The sequence below is a fragment of the Elephas maximus genome, chromosome 27 (assembly GCF_024166365.1).
Source record: "Elephas maximus indicus isolate mEleMax1 chromosome 27, mEleMax1 primary haplotype, whole genome shotgun sequence".
Lineage (NCBI taxonomy): Eukaryota > Metazoa > Chordata > Mammalia > Proboscidea > Elephantidae > Elephas > Elephas maximus.
In genome coordinates this window covers 27333130-27348367 of record NC_064845.1, presented here as the reverse complement: position 1 = coordinate 27348367, position 15238 = coordinate 27333130, and the positions used below count along the sequence as shown (strand labels likewise).

General features: G+C 40.9%; 1 pseudogene; it reads right to left on the bottom strand.

Annotated features, from left to right (window-relative positions):
• Positions 1–10109: 10109 nt before the first annotated feature.
• On the bottom strand, positions 10110–11660 carry LOC126068318 (lysophosphatidylcholine acyltransferase 1-like; annotated as a pseudogene).
• Positions 11661–15238: the final 3578 nt, after the last annotated feature.

Genomic DNA, 15238 nt, shown 5'->3' with positions numbered 1-15238 from the left:
GTCAGCGACTGAAAACCCTGTGGAGCACAGTTCTGCTCTGACACACATGGGGTCACCATGAGTTGGAGTCAACCTGGCTGGCAACTGGTAACTGGTGTTTATCAACAGACTCATGAAATTCCTGAAAAGTTAATAATATGCTCTTGAGAGCCAGTATAAGCCAACCCCAGCAGCACTTTGATCTTACCATGCTAAAGGAACAAGGCCTTGGGGAGGACCTTGAGTTAAAGCTCTTTTCCATTCATTTAACGCTGACGGGCACCATACACAATAGCTTCTTCCTGATTCTTGTTTTTTTCTCTTACCTGGCTGAGTCAGAGCAGTAATGATAGAAGAGAGTAGTCTTGTCACAAAATTTTTTGATATATATCCTTTTGGATTTTTTTCATGTATTCGTAGGCATGAGTGTGTGTATGTGTCTAAAGAAAAACCAAACCAAAAGCATTGCTGTCAAGTCGATTCTGACTCATAGCGACTCTATAGTACAGAATAGAACTGCCCCATACAGTTTCCAAAGAGCACCTGGTGAATTCGAACTGCCAACCTTTTGGTTAGCAGCCGTAGCTCTTAACCCCTAGGCCACCAGAGTTTCCATATGTGTCTAAGGGTACATATATGTATGACTGTATAATAAATGATATGAGACATTAAGGATTTTTGAACAATTGAAGATATAGGGAAAGGACCCAACTGAGCTTGGACCAAGGTAATCTAAATGGACTGTATTGGTGTTGTACACTTTGTGGTTTTTAGGGCTGGATGATATAAACGCCCTGGAGTCAGCCTATTGTGTGATTATCTCTATAGATAACAGGTGAGACTGCAATTAAAGAGATGGGACTTACATCCTTGTGTGCTGTGCTAGCATTACAGTAGAGTTTAAGTTTCTGCATGTGGAATTACTGGATCCGACTTTAGGTTTATTCATTTATTTAGTCAGTTAGTTGGCAACTTGCCCACCAAAAATGGTTCACCGTTTACCTTCTCAACAATATATAAAAGTCCCTCTTTCTCACATCTACAACAATACTCCGTAATATTATTCTTCTTATCATTGTTTTTAAAACCTTTGCCAAACTTAGCAAGTGAAAAAGATTGTTAGATATGCATTCTTTAATTATGAGGGAGGTTGAAGTTCATTTCATATCTTTGTTGGTGATTTGTATTTCTTTTTTTGAAAAGTGCTTGTTCATGCTCTTTTATATTGGCTTGTTTATCTCTTTGTTGACTTGAAAGAGCTCTTTACACTTCTAGAATATCACGGTTTTGTCTATTATATACAGCAACCCCTCCCCCTCCAGTTTGGCATTTGCGTTTTTATTTTGTCTTGTTGTTATCATTTGCCATAAACGAATTTCCATTTATGGAGTTAAATATATGAATATTTTCTATTATGGTTTTTCTGCTTTGTCTCAAATTATAAAAATATTCATCTATGTTTTCTTCTATTATTCTTATTGTTTAATTTTTTAATTTGTCTTTAATCCACTATTTATTATTAACAATTTGTGAAGTAGAGATTTATTTTTTCCTAAAATATCAACTAATTATCCTAAGACTATCCTTTTATTTTAATAATTCACACTTTCCCTATTTAAGACTTACTTTTATAATACCCTAAAGCAAACAAACAAACAAAAAAAAACAAGCACTTTGCGGTCAAGTCGATTCTGACTCAAAGCGACCCCATAGGACAGCGTAGAATTGTGCCATAGAGTTTCCAAGGAGTGCTTAGTGGATTCAAACTGCTGACCTTTTGGTTAGCAGCTATAGCTCCTAACTGCCATGCCACCAGGGTTTCCTATAATATGCTATGTTTATATAAATAGGTGAAGATACAGACTTGTTATTCTGTTCATTGATCTGTCTTTTTATCCCTTCGCTAGTATCACAGCCTCCTCATTAGGGACATTTTATTGCACAATTCACCCACTACCTTTGTTTGTCTTATGTCTTTTTGCTATTCTCATTTGTTTACTCACCCAAATAGCTTTGGAATCACTTAGTCAACTGCCTTTGAAAATATGTAAAGATATTCAGACATTGCAATATGGGACTGGTATAGGAATATACACACTAATTGAATAGAATAGGAAGTCTAGAACTGGACCCAAGTTATATACGGGAACTTGGTTTGTGGCAGGGGAACAATTCAAATCAGTAGGAAAAGGATGGATTATTCAATAAGCAGTCTTAAGCAAATTTGAAACAGTCAAAAATGAAATGGAATGCATAAAGATCAATATCCTAGGCATTAGTGAGGTGAAATGGACTGGTATTGGTCATTTGGTCTACTACCCTGGGAAAGACAACTTGAAGAGGGATGACATTGCATTCGATGTCAAAAAGAACATTTCAAGATCTATCCTGAAGCACAACACTGTCAGGGATAGGATAATATCCACACACCTAAAAGGCAGAACAGTTAATATGACTATTATTAAAATCCGAACCAAACACTAAGGCCAAAGATGAAGAAATTTAAGATTTTTCACCAACTTCTTCAGTCTGAAATTGATCGAACATGCAAACAGGATGCACTGATAACTACTGGTGGCTGGAATGTGAAAGCTGGAAACAGAAGAAGGATCAGTAGCTGGAAAATATGGCCTTGGTAATAAAATCATGCCAGAGGTACCATGATTGAATATTGCAAGACCAATGACTTCTTCATTGCAAATGCCTTTTTTCACCAACATAAATGTTGACTATACACATGGACCTTGCCAGATGGAATATACAGGAATAAACTATGTCTGTGCAAAGAGATGATGGAAAAGCTCAATATCATCAGTCAGAACAAGGCCAGGGCTGACTGCAGATCAGACCATCAATTATTCACATGGAAGTTCAAGTCGAAATTGAAGAAAATTAGAACAAGTCCATGAGAGCCAAAGTACAACCTTCGGTAAATTCCATCTGAATTTAGAGACCATCTCAAGAATAGATTTGGTTCAATGAACACTAATAACCAAAGGCCAGACAAGATGTAGAATGACATCAAGGACATCATACATTAAGAAAGCAAGAGGTCATTGACAAGGCAGGAGAGAAAGAAAAGACCTAAATGGATGTCGGAAGAGACTCTGAACTTGCTCTTGAACATCGAGTAGCTACAGCAAAAGGATAAAAAATGATAACGTAAAAGAGCTGAACAGAAGCTTTCAAAGGGCGGCTCGCAAAGATTGATTGTGCTAAGGCATTCAACTCTGTGGAACAAAACAAATTATGGATAACATTGCAGAGAGTAGGTATTCCAGAACACTTAATTGTGCTCATGAGGAATCTGTACATGGATCAGGAGGCAGTCATTCAAACAGAACAAGGGGATATTGCATGGTTTAAAGTCAGGAAAGGTGTGCATCAGGGTTGTATCCTTTCACCATACCTATTCAATCTGTATGCTAAGCAAATAATCCGAGAAGATGGACTATATGAAGAAGGACAGGGCATCATGATCGGAGGAAGACTCATTAACAACCTGCATTATGCAGATGACACAACCTTGCTTGCTGAAAGTGAACATGACTTGAAGCACTTATTGATGAAGATCAAAGACCACTACTTTCATTATGGATTACACCTCAACATAAAGGAAACAAAAATCCTCCCAACTTGACCAACAAGGAACATCACTGTAAATGGAGAAAAGATTGAGGTTGTCAAGGATTTCATCAACACCCATGGAAGCAACAGTCAAAAAATCAAAAGATGAATTGCATTGGGTAAAACTGCTGCAAAAGATCTCTTTAAAGTGTCAAAAAGGCAAGACGTCACTTTGAGGACTAAGGTGCACCTGACCCAAGCCATGGTGTGTTCAATTGCCTCATATGCACACAAAATCTGGACAATGAATAATGAAGCCTGAAGAAGAATTGATGCCTTTGAATTGTGGTGTTGGTGAAGAATATTGAATATACCATGAACTGCCAAAAGAATGAACAAATCTGTCTTGGATGAAGCACAACCAGAATGATCCTTGGAAGCAAGGATGGCGAGACTGGGTCTCACATAACTTGGACATGTTATCAGGAGGAATCAGTCCCTGGAGAAGGACATTATGCTTGGTAAAGTAGAGGATCAGCAAAAAAGAGGAAGACCCTCAAAGAGATGGATTGACACAATGCCTGAAACAATGGGCTCAAGCATAGCAACGATTGTGAGGATGGTGCAGGACCTGGCAGTCTTTTGTTCTCTTGTGCACAGGGTCGCTATGAATTAGAACTGCCTCAATGGCACCTAACAACGACAGGGTTCTTGTGAGGATTAAATGAGATAATAACGTGTGAAGCACTGAGAAGATGGCTTGGCAAGAAGGAAGTACATGGCATATTTGAGATTTTTTTTATAATATAGCCTTGTGGTTTGTCATATAGTTTATCGCACCTGTCAATAGTAATAATTTTATATTATTTCTTGACAATATTGGCATACTTTTTCTCTGTTTCTAACTAAGATTATTGATTTCTTCTCCTTTTCAATTGAATTGGCCAAAATTTTGAACAGTATTAAATAATAATTGTGTTACTGGCCTTCCTGGTTTTACTAGATAAGGCTTCAACCTTGGTGAAGGTATGATGATGATCAGCCATTTGAGAAAGATATTCTTGGAGTGGGGGCCAAGATGTCAGAGTAGTCAGGCGCTTCCAGAAAACCCTGTCACAACAAAGACCCCCCAAAAAACCAAGTGAAACGATTGCATTTATGACAAGCTAAAAGCCCTGACCATGAAAGGCAAAGTTAGAAAATGGACTGAGTGGCAGGGGGAGGGAGAGATGGTCCAGAAGTGGACAGCGGTTGCTGGACCTGAATCGCTAGGAACCCTCAAGCTGCAGTGGGCTGATGGTAGTGTTTGGCCGCAGTACCCTCAGGGAAAAACAGCCAGCTGCACAGCCTACTGACACCTCCAGAACCAGAGAAGAGCGGCGCTCTTGCAAAACCTGAGTACTTGCATATATTTTACTGCACCCCCAGCCTGCAAGCCAGTTTCAGTGGCTGCCGATTTCCCTGGGCCTGAGATAGGTCCTGTTGTGTGTCTTGACCCATTCTCCTGGCCTTGGAGAAGGAATAAATTCACAGCTAAGGAAAAGATAATCTGCCAGCTCCACTAACCTGTGGAGCTCAGGACAGAAGCAGCTCCTGTCCAGGCATAAATGATCCATGGATTTTGAATACCTTTTCCCCTCCATGGACATGTGTGGCCTATTTCAGGAGAATAGGACCTTGTTGGCAAACTGCAACTGTTTCAGCTGTGCGGTGGAGAAGTGGGCGTTTGAGGTTGACATTGCTTTCTCTATTAAGCAGGGTCCTCACCTACCCACATCAGGGACCTAAGGACTGGTGGCTCCACTCAGGTCACCCAGCCAACCGCAACAGAAGTCGAAGGATAACTGGTACCTCCCAGTCCTTAAAACCAAAAGGATTGGGTGCCCAAGGTCCATCTGCAGGACCCATCCCACTATGCGCTCAAGGGAACAGGGATGCTCTTTCCTCATAGACACTCAGGGGATGGATGTCAGCCCCCTGCATTGTTCAGAACATGACCCCCTGCTGCAACAAGATACTGGTACCTACACCAATCACCCCTGCCCCTCTAAGACTGTAGGACAGAGCCTGTACTACACACTTGATGACCAACTACCTGGACACCTGAGCTGAATTCATACAGGAAAAGTGAATGGACTCCTGGGCTTATATACCTGGTAACAGCTCTAGCCATCTGGTGACATGACGTTAGAGCTTCAAAGGTGGAAATAATCAAGCTAGCTCACTCACACAACCTATATGGATATATCAAAACAAAACAAAGCAAGAAGCTAGGATATAGTAAGCAAACATAAAATGAACTAATACAATACTTACAGAGGGCACAGAGACAACAGTCAATATCAAACCACATAAAGAAGCAGATGATGATCACTTCAACAAGCTCTCAAAACAAAGAATCAACTGATATTCTGGATGAACGTGCCTTCCTGGAATTACTGGATGCAGAATACAAAAGATTAATATACAGAATGCTTCAAGACAACAGGAACGAGATCAGGAAGGAGATCAGGCAATATGCAGAAAAGCCAAGGAACACACAGATAAAGCAGATGAAGAAATTAAAAAAGGTTATTCAAGAACATAATGAAAAATTTAATAAGCTGCAAGGATCCATAGAGAGACTTCAGTCCAAAATTCAAAAGATTAACAACAAAATTACAGAAGTAGACAACTCAATAGAAAGTCAGAGGACCAGAATTGAGCAAGTGGAAGGCAGAATTGGTGAGACAGAAGATATAGCACTTGGCACCAATATATTTGAAGACAAATCAGATAAAAGAATTAAAAAAATGAAGAAATCCTATGAATCATGTGGGACTCTATCAAGAGAAATAACCCACGAGTGATTGGAGTACCAGAACAGGGAGGGATAACAGAAAATACAGAGAGAATTGTTGAAGATTTGTTGGCAGAAAACTTCCCTGATATCGTGAAAGATGAGACGATATCTATCCAAGATGCTCATCGAACTCCACATAATGTAGATCTCAAAAGAAAGATAAAGACATAATTTTAACAGCCAAAACCAAAACCAAAGATAAAGAGAGAATTTTAAGAGCAGTTAGGGATGAACAAAAAGTCACCTACAAAGGAGAGTCAGTAACAATGAGCTCGGACTACTCGGCAGAAACCACGGAGGGAAGAAGGCAATGGGATCACTTATATAAAAAATTGAAGGAAAAAAATTGCCAGCCAAAAATTATATATCCAGCAACACCATATCTCAAATATGAAGGTGAAATTAGGACATTTCCAGATAAACAGAAGTTTAGGGAATTCGTAAAAACCAAACCAACACTAAAAGAAATACTAAAGGTAGTTCTTTAGTTAGAAAATCAATAATATCAGGTATTGACCCAAAACTAGAACACTGGGCAGAGCAATAAGAAGTCACCCCAGACAGGGAAATCAAGATAAAAAAATACTCAAAACGCTAACAACGGGAGGCAGAGCCAAGATGGTGGGATAGACAAACGCTTCCATCGAGCCCTCTTTACAACAAAGACCCCAAAAAATAAGTGAAACGAGTATATTTGTGACAAGCTGGGAGCCCTGAGCTTCTAAGGCAAGCTTAGACAATGAACTGAGGGGCAGGGGAGGAAGAGACCGTTCAGAAGCGGAGAGGAGTTACCAGACCTGAATCGTGGGGAGCACTCAGGCACCATTCCCGGAGCGGTGGTGGCGGTGGACTGGTACTAACATTCAGCCGCAGTTCCCTCAGGGAGAAACAGCCAGCCACACAGCCTACTCACACCTCCGGAACCTGAAAAGAACAGCGCTTTCGGCAGAAGCTAAGTACTTGTGTATATTTTACCGCGCCACCCCAGCCCCAAGCTGACTTCAGCAGCTGAATTCCCTGGGCCTGAGATAGGCCCCGTTGAGCACCTAGAGCCATCCTCCTGGCCTTGGGGAAGGAAAAAATTTGCAATTGGGGGAAAAGATAATTTGCTAGCTCCACTAACTGGGGGAGCTCAGGCCAGAAGCGGCTCCTGTCCAGGCATAAACCATCCATGGGCTTTCAGCACCCTTCCCTCCTGCATGGACCTGTGTGGGCCTATTTTGGGGGGAATAGGCCCTTTTTGGCAGAATCCAACTGTTTCAGCTGTGTGGTGGAGAGGTGAGTGTTTGATGTTCGACATCGCTTTGCCTATTAAACAAGGTCCTCACCTACCCACATCAGGGACCTAAGGACAGTAGCTCCACTCAGGTCACAAAGCCACCCACGACAGGGGTCTAAAGATTACTGGTACCTCCCAGTCCTTACAAACAAAAACATTGGATGCCCATGGTCCATCTGCAGAACCCACCCACCTGCAGGCTCTAGGGAACAGGGACGTGCTTTCCTCAGAGACACTCGGGGGTTGGTTCTCAGTCCTCTGCTTTGTTCAGAGTGTGACCCCCTGCTGCAATCAGATACCGGTATATACGCCAATATCCCCTGCCCCTCTAAGACTGTAGGACAGAGCCTGTACCACACACTTGATGATCAGCTACCTCGACACCTGAGCTGAATTCATACAAGAAAACTGAATGGACTCCTAGACTGATATACCGGATAGCAGCCCTAGCCATCTGGGGACAGGACGTCAGAGCTACAAAGGTGAAAATAATCAAGCTAGCTCACTCAAGCAACTCATAGAGGTATATCAAAACAAAACAAAGCAAGAAGCTATGACACAGTAAGCAAGCATTAATTAATACGATAACTTATAGATGGCTCGGAGAAAACAGTCAATATCAAGTCACAGAAAAAAACACACCATGATCACCTCATAAAGCTCTCAAAACAAAGATCCAGGGATCTTCTAGATGAAAGTGCATTCCTGGAATTACCAGAGCCAGAATACAAAAGTTTAATATACAGAACCCTTGAAGACATCAAGAAGGAAATGAGGCAACCCCCAGAACAAGCCAGGCAACACACAGATAAAGCAGCTTAAGAAACTAGAGAGATTATTCAGGACCATAATGAAAAGTCTAACAAGCTGGAAAAATCCATAGGCAGACAGCAATCAGAAATTCAAAAGATTAACAATAAAATTACATAAGTAGACAACTCAATAGAAAGTCAGAGGAGCAGAATTGAGCAAGTAGAAGCTAGAATTTTTGAACTTGAAGATAAATCACTTGGCCCTAATATATTTGAAGAAAAATCAGATAAAAGAATTTTAAAAAATGAAGAAACCTTGAGAATCATGTGGGACTCTATCAAGAGAAATAACCCAGGAGCGATTGGAGTACCAGAACAGGGAGGAATAACAGAAAATACAGAGAGAACTGTTGAAGATTTCTTGGCAGAAAATTTCCCCGATATCGTGAAAGATGAGAACGTATCTATCCAAGATGCTCATCGAACTCCACATAAGGTAGATCTTAAAAGAAAGTCACCAAGACATATTATAATCGAAATTGCCAAAACCAAAGATAAAGAATTGTAAGAGCAGCGAGGGATAAATGAAAAGTCACCTACAAAGGAAAGCCAATAAGAATAAGCTTGGACTACTCGGCAAAAACCATGCAGGCAAGAAGACAATGGGATGACATATTTAAAAAATTGAAGGAAAAGAATTCCCACCCAAGAATCATATATCCAGCAAAACTGTCTCTTTAATATGAAGGTGAAATTGTGACATTTCCAGATAAATACAAGTTTAAGGATTTTTAAAAAACCAAACCAAAACTACAAGAAATACTGAAGGGAGTTCTTTGCTTAGAAAATCAGTAATATCAGGTATCAACTCAAGACTAGAACACTGGGCAGAGCAACCAGAAGTCAACCCAGACAGGGTAATCCAAGAAAACAAAGCCAGATTATTCAAAAAAAAAAAAAAAGCTCAAAACAGGGTAATAGCAATATTATTATGTAAAAGAAGACAACATTAAAATACTAGAGAGGGACTAAGAAATGTAATCATATACCTTCCATATGGAGAGGAAGATACGGTGATACAAAGAATAAAAGTTTGGTTTAAATTTAGAAAAATAGGGGTAAACAAGGTAACCACAAAGGAGACAAACTATCCTACACATCAAAATAAAATACAAGGGAAAAATAGAGACTCAGCAGAAACAAAATTGACAACAACAAATATGAGGAAAGGACAATATATAAAGATAATCTACTCAGCACATAAAATTAAGTGGGAAAAAGAAACTGTCAACAACACACCAAAAAAGACATCAAAATGATAGCACTAAATTCATACCTATCCACAATAACTCTGAATATAAATGGACTAAATGCACCAATGAAGAGACAGAGAGTGGCAGAATGGATTAAAAAACAAGATCTGTCTATATGCTACCTACAAGAGACACACCTTAGACTTAGAGACACAAACTAAAAACTCAAAGGATGGAAAAAAATATATCAAGCAAACAACAGTCAAAAAAGAGCAGGACAGGGTAGAACTGCCCCATAGGATTTCCAAGCAGACTCACATCTTTCTCCCACAGAGTTGCTAGTAGGTTCCAAGGACTGACCTTTTGGCTAGAAGCCCAGTGCTTAACCATCCTGTCACCACGGCCCCTTACACATCCTACGTCTTCTGAAACCTCAGTCTGGAGACAACATGTGTAGGCCCTGTGGGGAGAGAGAACACCAGATATCCTCACGCACAAATGGGGAGCCACAGCCCCTGGTAGGACATGGTGACAGAGCCGGGCAGGTTCCTCACTCCAGAACCTTCTGTCCTAGTCCAGTTTCCTATGGACAGGCTTCCTCCCGGGGTCAGTGCTTTCCGGGCTGAAGTCAGTACAGAGGCTGTTCGGGGTTGGCGCTGACAAGAGTCTAAGCGAAGGTTTCAAACCGTGCCTGGTCAGGATACAGATATTCTTCTGCAAAGTCTGGGTACATGTGTGCAAACCTGTCAGCAAAAGAGATTCTTCTCATCTTCATCCACACCGCTGAAGAGGTCTATCAGAAGCAGCTCTGCCACGCCCAAGGCCGTCTTCAGAATGCAGGACAGGTCTTCCTCATTTATGCAGCCGTCCTCCTGCCATGCACACATCTTGAATGGCAGCTGGGTGGTGTCCAGAGTCTCAGACGCTCTGCAGACCACAGACAAGGCGATCACATATTCCCGCAGGTCCATCTTGCCACCTCAGCTCTCGTCAAACAGTGAGAACATGCAGTCCAGCGTGTCGGAAAGGGGTACCTCCAAGTACTCCGTGAAGTCCACAAGTCAGTCTTCTCGCCCTTCTTCACCTTTGTGCTTTTTATCTGTTTCAAGTTTTTCTAGCTTTAGCCCCAGGCCTCTCACAAGCCTAGCAAATTCTAGAAGGCAAGTGTCGGAGGGGAGACGGACTGTCCGTCCGCTGGGGCCAGCTAACAATCCTCAAACGTGTAATCCATGACGGAGACGCCCAGGGTCTCTGCCATGACGCGCCTCATGTTGCTGGCGTATAGCACCGGGCTCCTCTTCGCCTTGGAAGGGTGGTAAACTGGGAGAAACTCAATTTCCACCTAACTGTGAAACTGACACAGGGCGAGCCACAGCATTTCCAACACTCCAGGTCCTTGCCACGTCCACATGATCATGTCCAGCTTATTTGGGTATCCTAAAACCACAGGCTGGACAGGAACACCAAGGATAAACACACCAGTCTTGAAGATAGTTTGACAGGTCCCATTGGTACAAGTACCTTCTGGAAAAATCATTGTCATAACTTCCCATTGGACTAAGCCCCTCCCTTTATCTCTTCCACTGTTTTCCTGCACAAGTCCTGGTCTGATCCGAACACACTGGCCGGATGTACTTGATCAGAGTTCCCCATATGGGGATACCCCTGCTCTCTGCCTTCATCACGATGGACGACATGGTCACGGGAACGGCGTGGAAGTACGAGGGGTGTGGTGCCAAGGGTCAGGATGGCCGCCTCAGTCGGTAGGGCCTGTCACCCCTTCTGGGCCACCGGGTGGAAGCCGCCGGCAAATCACGTGGTCTGCATGACTGCCTTGAGCGGGAAGTCCACGACCCTCTGCCACAAGCCAGCGGCTCTTCTGGTTCTCTCTCAGCAAATCCCAGTGAAGGTACAAAAGCGAAGGACCAGGCGAACAGCATCATGAAGGCGGCAAACAGGAGTCGGATGAGGAAGAGGGTCAGCGTCATGATGGCGATCTGGGCCTTCTGCAGAGTGCTGAAGCGCAGCTCGTGCACGAAGGGGTTCTACCCTGGGGGTGACCAGCCGCCGCTTCACCTGCACCTGTGCTGGAGGAGTTGGCGGCTGAGACAGAGCGGCCTGTGGCAGGTCTCCCCAGCTGCGGAGCCACCACCGTGAGAAGAGCCCGAGCGGACCGAGGCCGAGGGCGGGCAGACCCCTTATAATGCTTCTCATTTCTGTAGGGTTGGTAGTGGTGCCCCTCTTTCGTTCCTGATTTTGGTAATCGGTGTCTTCTCTTTTGTCTTCTTGGTCAGTCTAGCCAAAGGTTAAAGGTTTGTCAATTTTGTTGATCTTTTCAAAAAGCCAACTCTTGGTTTATTTGATTTTCTCTGGGTTTTTCTTTCAGCTACAGTATTATTTCACCCCTCTTGCTTGCTTTCTGTTTAGCTTGCTTATTGTTTTGTAGTTTCCTAAGGTGGAAGCTTAGGTTTTTTGAGAGTTTTCTTCTTTCTGTCATAGAAATTTAAAGTTACACATTTCTTAACAAGCAATGCTTGAGATACATCCCATATGTTTTGACATGTTGTGTTTTTGTTTTCATTAATTCCAAATTATTTTTAATGTCTCTTCTGTTTTCTTCTTTGATGCATGGATTATTTTGAAGTGTGTTAATTTTCAAGTATTTGGTGTTTTCTCATATTTCTTTCTGTTGTGGATTTCTAATTTAATTCCATTGTGGTCAGAGAATCAGAGAACACACTTTGCATAATTTCAGTCTTTTTAATTTTATTGAGACTTGTTTTTGGCTCCTGTATGAGGCCTACCCTGGAAAATGTTCCATGTATACTTGAAAAGAGCATGTGTTCTGCAGTCCTTAGGCATTTTATAAATATCAGTTATGTCAAGTTGATGAGTAGTGTTAAAGTCTTCTGTAGTTATTCCATCAATGACTGAGAGTGGGGTATTGAAATCCCTAACTATTATTGATAAATTGTCTATTTCCTCTTTTAATCCTTCCAGTATCTGCTTCATGCATTTTGGGGGTCTGTTGTTCAAGAACATTTATAATTGTTATATATTCTAGATGTATTGACTATCAAAAAGGTCCATAGTAATATTTGTTTTAAAGTCTATTTAATGTGATATTAATATAGCCATTTCAGCTCTCTTATGGTTACTGTTTACATACTATATCTTTTTCTATTCTTTGTTTTCAACCTACTTGTTTCTTTGAATCTAAGGTGTTCCTCTTGTAAGCAGCAAGACCCATTGTTGGATCTTGCTGTTTTATCCAGTCACATAATCTCTGCCTTTGGACTGGCGTGTTTAGTCCATTCAATTTTAATGTTCTCATTGATACGGTTAGGTTTTCTTTTGCTATTTTGCTAGTTGTTTTCTGTTTGTTTCAATGAAGTAATAGAACCATTAAAAGTTTTTAAGTTTAATAAGAAGCATCAATATATTTGGAAACTACTAAATTATTTCTCACTAAAGAAAAATCCAAAAGAGAAGAAATGACTCACACTTCTGTCATTCAAACTTAACTTTACCTAACATTGTGGTATATTTTCTTCCAGTCTTTCTTATTCTTCATAGATGTTTGTCTGCTTTTTTTCCTCCCAGGGTTTATATCATACTACACATACAATTATTGTATATTTTCTTACAGAAGTATATTATATGCATTTCGCATGGATTTGAACCACAGAAGAGCCATCACCAGCCAAGATACCCTTGAAGCAGTCATGTGGAAGACTTTTTGAATAAATGAAGTGGCTCTGAATGGTCCTGTTGCTTAAATGACTGCACTTATCAAAAAGTTGAATATGTCAGAAGGTTGAGACAAACGGTTAACATGCTTGGCTGCTAACTGAAAGGCTAGAGATTCAAGTCTACCCAGAGGTGCCTCAGAAGAAAGGCTTTTGGGTCTAGTTCTAAAAAAATCAAACATTTAAAACCTTATGGAGTACAGTTCTACTCTGACACATGTGGGGTCTCCATGAGTCAGAATCAGCCTGACAGCAACTGTTTTGGGTTAAAATGCAAGGTGTCTGAACAGCACCTGCTGCATCAAGTCTTTGTACTACACACCTGGTCTCTGGATCCTATGTTTTTCGCTACCTATTTACTTTGTTAAATAAAAGAAAGATGTTTTCTTTTGTAAGTTTGGTAAAATTCACCTGTAAAATGGCTAGACTTACTGTCTTGAGGGAGTGATGTGGTAGTTGTCTACTACTGATTTTATGTAAATGCTGATATTAAGCTTACTGATTTTATTTAAACCTTTTGTCTCTTTGTCTATTAGTTTTTGATGGTGCATTTACCAATTCTCCAAGTAGTTTCCCCAAATTATGCTTGTCGTAGAGAGAAGATTCTCCAACTCTGTTAGAGTAAAATCAAAGGCATTTATTGAAGCCAATATGTCATTCAAATGGAGACTGTGAAAACCTCAGAGTCCAAAGCTCATGGATCCAAGGGAGAGAGTGCAAATCACATATAGTTATATGCCATAGGAGGAACTACAAAACACAATATTCTGATTGGTTTACAGTGACTGAAATCAATCAAAGGTGGGAGAAAGCAAAACATGATTTTTAACATTAGTGATTACATTAATATAGCTAAAGAATACATTAATTGGCTAAAGGACAAAATTGCAAGGTATGTGTTTGTGGAGAAGGTCTCATAACCATCACAAAATGATGACATGATGATGGCGTAACAGATACTGTCGGGAACAGATTGCTGAACATTACCTTGCTCAGAACATAAGATTTTCTGGAGTGATCTAACACAAAAACTTTCAATAAGGTTTGGTTACAGACACCAGGACATGTAATATCCACATTCTTAGCCTGACCACAAAGAATAGAGTTTCCTTAATGACAGGGTTGGTTCCTAAGCAACAGGGTTTGAATCTGTGTGAAAGATTATACTGAGCTTTAGCATTAGTTCACCCATTTTACTTTACATCAGATGCCTCTTTTGATTTTATATCCCACATCATTCTGTTCTTTTGATTAAGGGTTCTGAAGAACATCCTTTGTTCACAGTTATGGGCATAATGTCTTCTGCATGAGTTTGTCAATATGCTACTCCCAGGTGGTGGCTCAACCTTCATAATTCATGCCTTTCTAGTTTTTCACATTAAGCCCCTTTTCCCCCATAATCAGGGACCATCGGTATCTTGGTTGCTGGGCAGCTCCAGTACATCCATCATGCTATGGCTGAACAGCTGTCTTCAGTGATTTCGGTATGGGGAGTGGATAGGGTATGGCCACATTGGAGGAACAACCTGACTTACTTTCAAATGGCTAATGTAAGTCATGAGGCTTCTCTAATTTTGGGTTCCTGAATGCAGTGTTGATATGCATAATTCTTTGAGCATGATCTTGAATGCAGTGTTGATACACATAATTTTCCAAGCATGAGATGAAGCAGGGTTATCAGTTCCTGTTGTAGATGCACATCGCATAACACATTTTATAATTCCAATAATAAAGATTATTGTTAAAATAATTAACCCAGTTCGCAACAGAGACCGTAACCAAGAACCTGCACTATTAAGTAGCCAATTGAAGATATA